Here is a 6,074-nt window from a genome sequence, read left to right on the forward strand (position 1 = left end):
GGCGTACTCTCAACCACTGCGCCACCAGGGAAGCCCTAAAAGTTTGTTTTTTATTGTTGTCACTGAATCTCAGAGGTTGACATTACTTAAACTGGACTACAAAGTATCTAACTGTATGTATTTTTCTGATCAGACTCATGTAGTATTTCAAAGTAATTCAAGTAAATATGACACATCGAAAAAAATGAAGAAGCTAATATTATTGAAGAGACAATAGGCATTTGACAGCTATTTAATATTTCAATGTCTTTTATGTTCAAAACCATCTAAATATTAAGAAGGTAATAACCTGTACAGTTAAATACAGGATCATATAAAACAGTGTCCTACTAGCAAAAGTAATTATTTTCCCTCCTCGCTGACTGTTATCCCAGAGTGGGAAGAACCTTGATATATCACAACTCCAAGGTTGCACTGGGATGGGATACTGTAAAAACTCAGAATAACTTGAAAATGCTTTCATTTCATTTAGAGACAAAACAGGATTCATTTTGTGAGCATCCTTTATTATGCAGAAACTTCTTATATTCTTAGTGTATCCTGACTGATACTGACTAAACGTTATTTAGGATTACGGCTTTCAGATTGTTGTATCTTTTGGTATGAAATGACATTATGCAGTAGAAAGGCCATCTATTTGCTGGCAAACATATCGTTCAAATCAAATATTCTGTCATGCCATTTCACACCAGAAACAGAGCCAGGTCTGGCATCAGGAGCCCGGGAGGAAGCAAAAACCTGTCTTCTGTGATTCAAAGTTTCTCCAAAAGTTCTTTGCTCATAACATCTCCATGCTTAACTCCCACCCTCAACCAGCCATTTTGTGAAGCATTCCCATTACTCACTCTTTTGAATAAAAGCACTAATGTATAAATGCTATCTTGGAGTGATAAGATATAAAGTCATTTTTTTAAGGTAAGACATTTCGTTACTTCCTGGGAATGAGACATTTGGATATGGGAAACAGCCAATTAAATACTCAGCACCATGTTAACTGTCTTGCATGATATAAAGTAGTATGTTTTTTTCATGTCCTCACACAAGTTATATTCTTATTTTAAGCTATACTGAACAGAAACTGAGCTAGGCATTCATCTTAACATTGTGAAGACATATGAAGAAAGTAAAACATAGAAAAACAGTGTGTTCTAAACAAAAGGAAAATGACCAAAAGAGATCCTAAGTTTGATCGAGGTACTTTAATGATCTTTTAAGGGGAAAAAAAGAAAATAGCCAGGTCTTTTAGGCAGGAACTTCAAAATCCCACTTTAATGGCTCATGAAGTTACCATTCCTTGTGTTTAGCAATCTTACTGCTTATTCTCTGGACCATTCATTTGTTTTTCATATTTCACTTATTGACATCGATTTTCCCATCTCAAAAATTGACTCCCAGGTGGGATATACTGTGGAAATTTGCTCATCTCACTACTTACTTACCACATATCAGCAAACTCCCACCAACAGTCTCCAGTGATCTTGACCATAGCCGAAGTGCCAGGACTCTCCAGCTGGGAGTCATCCTAACACACGAGCCTCCCTGTGCACAGGCAGAAAGGCGCCTGCTTGTTAAATAATGCTATTCCCTTCGTTCCTGGATCAAGGAGTCTACTTCTGCCAGCCTGGTCCAGCTACGAACCTTGGTCAATAAGGAACTTCTTTTAACTTCTTCCCCTCCTCTCCCAGCTCTGCTACTCTTGACCATCTGTGCTGTAGCTCATTATCCTGCAAGGAAGCACTTCCCAGCGTGGGACTAACACTTATCTGCAAGACTGACTCTGAAATGTTCTGCACATTGTTGCTCTGGATGACTGTGGTCACTAACCAAAAGTTAGACAATAAGCAAGTCAGAACATGTCAAGGGTACTTGGAGAAAAACAGTTAAAGAAAAATTACTTGGGTGGAAGATAAAAGTCCAATATGTTTTCATTTAATTTGGCTGAGATAGCATGGTATTAAATTATCCAATCATCCATATTCATAGCCAAAGAGTCATTTTTGTGGTAGCTAAATCTAAAAGAAATCTGTAATAAATAGACATCCATAAATAAAATCAGCTGCCTTATAATTTTTATTGGCTTCAATGAGAGGATAACATAAACAGTATTTTGTTTCTATTATAACACAGTTATTAAGGCAGGATAGTCAAACGTTATTGTAGTTCCTCCTAATTATATAATTGCTATTATATAAAACAGTTTCCTTTCTGCTGGTTAAAGAAGAGACTTTCTATTTTATAGCAGCTCAACAATGTCACTGGTGTGTCAACAAAGCACTATTTGTATCATTCAGGATTCACCCATCATTTTATACTCACAAAATTTTAATCAACATCATTATTGCCTCTCTTTGGAAGGTGAGAATTTTACTTTTGCAGGAAAACATAGGCTTGCCTTATTCTTAGAGTGGATTTTTATTAAGAACTAATTTCCATACAAAATAATTGATGAATGTTCTTTCCAGTTGGAAAAGACACTGGAATGTATAGTGTGTTCTTTCCTTATGGACTATGCATAACTAGCTTCATTTCTTCATTTCTTAACCTGCAATAGAAGTCTTGGCCTGCTTTACAAAGTCTATTGCCTTGAATTGGGTAAATTTGAGATGTTCTCAGACCATCTTTAATCAAATGGGCAGAACAGATAATATTTTAAAAATAATAGCATGCCTGTAATCCTTGTTTACAATTCTTTGTAGGAAAGACAGTAGATTTCCTTCTCTCTATTTCTTGGACATGGCTAGAAAACCAACTGGCTTTAGTGGAGTCAGAAACTCTGGCCCTGTGATGTTGGGAAAGACGTTTAGTATATTTGAGCCTCAGTTCTCTCCCTGCAAAGTGAGATGTTGAATGGGATGTTCTTTGAGTTCCCTTTAAATTGTATAGAAATTGTAAAAAGCTGATTAAGCTGACTTTCCATGCTTATTTATGAAGGTTCTTTGAAACAGATGATGGAGAGAAAAGCAAGCAAAACAGTGGAGGAAGAAAACCCAAAAAGTGGAGAACGTGTAGGACGATGCGAGGGCGGCTCATCGTGGCTGGCAGCCTGACTCTCCTTCCTCCCTCTGTTTCCGATAACTTTTTCCACGATGCCCTGAATGATCTCACACCACGAGGAAAGTCTGGGTGTGGGTTGAAAAGGAAGAGGGTGAATTTTACTTGTTGAGAATGCCAAGTTTAGTCTGAAATTCATTAGTTCCTTAAGTGATAGTTAAAATAATGGAACATTAGGTCAGAGGGGCAGTAGTTAAAGACAGGCAAAAATGACTGCTAATCCCTAATTCCCCTGTAATGTCATTCGAGGCAAAAGTTTTCCAGAATTAAAAAAAAAAAAGTTTAGTTATATCATTTAGATGGTCAACATATGTCATACCCCGAAAACATATGCTTCTCCCTAAAAAGCTACTTGGAAAATGTATCTTCTAAATTTGTATCCTAACTACTCTTTCACTGTGTGCATGTGCATGTATGTGTGTGTGCATCCATGTGTTTACTTTTTATAAAGTCACCTGGAAACCTATGATGGTCCCAAGTAAAGCCTGCTGCCTGAGGCACATTTTTTTCTTGGCTCTATGTTTCCTCTAGGTCTGTGTTTGCAATAGTGTGCTGTGGTGGTTTGTCTTCATTTCACCCAATAAGAGAAGTCTCTTGAGGACATAAATTACATCTTATATTTTACCAGAGCCCAAACTGCCCATGGATCAGGGTGGATCAGTCATGGTGCTAGGGTGGGCGATGGGCAGATGCAAGTCCAAACTTAGATGCTTAGAGTTCAGTGGGGGTACCTGGAGTGAAAATGTCTATGATGTCAATATATGGCAATAGATCCTCTAATTGATATGTGACCCAGGGGACAATAAGTCATAAAATGTTTGGTTGTAAGGGCAGAAGAATGAGAAAGAGTGATGATAGAGTAGCTTGCCTTATAATCACTGAGTATTAGACTTTTCCCATTACTACTAGATACTGCTGAAATTAGAGATAAGAAATGCTGAATTAGAGAGTCAGTTTCCTTACTTCCAATGAGATGATGATGTCTCATAGTTCCACACAGGTGCAACATGAAGTCAGGATTTAAAAAACTGAACAGTAGGCAATAGCCCCACATTGCTCCCAACTCCAACTGTGGGCCCCATACTCCAAACTAGGAGGAGATACATGCAGGCTTCACCTCCAGCTTCTGTCCACACAGTCTGTTCTCTGGGTCTGGAAATGCTTCCCTCCACTTTTCTGTCTGATGATTTCCCACACATCTGTGATAGGTTAAAGGTGGCTGCAAATCCTCTCATTGAGAGATGGAGTCTGTATCTCTTCACTTTGAACCTCGTTCAACTCTGTGACTACTTTATAGATAGAATTTGATGATCCCAAACCTCAGAGACTGGTGGCTTCCCCTTCCTGTCTCTTGGAATGTGAACTCTGGAGGAAGCTAGCTGTCATGTAATAGGTCTGGCTACCCTGAGACTGCTATGCCTGTGTGAAGCCCATGCCCCGGAGAGAGGCCATGAAGGGTGAGATGTCATGTGAAGAAAGGAGAGGCCAAGGGACACTGAGGTACCAGACAGACAAGTGAGGGAGCCTCTTGGGAGTGGATGCTCTGCCCACACTCCCTCAACTAACACCCATGGCTCAGAGATGAACCATTCACCTGAGCCCTTCCTGAATTCCTGACCAACAAAATCATGAACAAAATAAGATGGATATTTTAAAGCAGTAGGTTTTAGTGTAGTTTGTTACATAGAAATAAATACCCAAAGCAATATCCTTCAAGACCTGGTTCATATATTATTTCCCTTGGGCAGTAATTGTCCTGTTTGGGGGACAGATTTAGTCTTCCCTTCACTTCTCGCATGTTCCTCTGTGCAAAGCAGTCGTAGCCATTACATTTGGTGGACTATTGCCTATGTGTTAGGCACAGCACTTGGTGTTTTACGTACATTTTCTTACTGATCTCTCAGAACAAATCTATAAAGAAGATATTCTCATTACATTGACCAGTAAATTGTGGCTGGGGATTACCTGAGATTATTGAAGGTCCCCCAGGGAAACGTTGTGGAGCTGGAATCTGACCCTCTGTCTGCCTGACTCTTTCCACAGCAGAGCCCTGTACCCATTCCAGCCATTGTCTTTCTAGATTATGATTATCTCCTTACAAATCTTTCTTCCCACATTGTGCAAAGGAGAGTTTTCTATTCACTGTGATGCTTTCCAGTGTCTAGCACAGTGTCTCATGCTCAACCAATCTTCCTTGAATGAGTGAACAGCCTGCAGAACAATTTCTAGAAAATCAACACAAGGCCCTATTCATGTAAGAGAGTTGCCTTCCAGTGGAAAGGGAACAAGTCTTAGCCATACTTTGAAACCCAGGTTCTGTGATCCCTACCTAGTCCATCCTGAGAATATTGGCAATGGTAGCATCCAGTGCATAGCCATGAGCCTGGCCTATCTTTACCTGAGTCCTGAACAGATAATATGTCAGCAGGTTAGCAGGGAGCAAATATTGTCTGCAGTTGCTGTGAGAAAACCTGCCTAATAAATGAGCTCTAAATAATGGAGAACTCCGTCACCTCTATGGTGAGAGGATCCTTCTATCCTTCACAGCTAAAGCTATGGGAATTGAGAATGCAGAGCTGATGCTTACTTAAAATCAGGGAGACATATAAGCAGCCTTAGATAAGGCACAGGCCAGGTAAAGATAAGACGTCCCAGAGGTGGGGCTTTCTGATTTACTGGCACTCTCACCCTTGTTTATTATGGACAAGAATTTTCTCTGGGTCCCCTAAATCTTGCACTCACTGACATCGTTCTCCCTTTGACACTTTATTGGGTGCATTCCATAAGCATTTGCCCAACAGGAAATATTCAGCAAAGAATATTTAAGAGAAAGCAGCGCAGCCCAACTCCTTTTGTGAAAGCAGAGCTGATGCAAGGGATTTCCAAGCAGAGCAAGGCAAATAAAATGCCATCTTAGAGCTTAAATCCTGCCAGATGATCAGAGATAACTTACACAATGTGCCCTTTTCCCAAGCATGTTTGCATGCGGGAAGGGCTACGATAAGAAGTGAGAAATGGTCTGC

At 39.8% G+C, this 6,074-nt stretch overlaps 1 pseudogene; it reads right to left on the minus strand.

Moving 5' to 3' along the window:
• Window positions 1-1,486, minus strand: part of LOC103068528 (NADH dehydrogenase [ubiquinone] 1 alpha subcomplex subunit 12-like) — a 14,409-nt pseudogene extending 12,923 nt beyond the window's left edge.
• Window positions 1,487-6,074: the final 4,588 nt, after the last annotated feature.

The sequence above is a fragment of the Lipotes vexillifer genome, unplaced genomic scaffold, assembly GCF_000442215.2.
Source record: "Lipotes vexillifer unplaced genomic scaffold, Lipotes_vexillifer_v1.1 scaffold707, whole genome shotgun sequence".
In the NCBI taxonomy this organism is placed as follows: domain Eukaryota; kingdom Metazoa; phylum Chordata; class Mammalia; order Artiodactyla; family Lipotidae; genus Lipotes; species Lipotes vexillifer.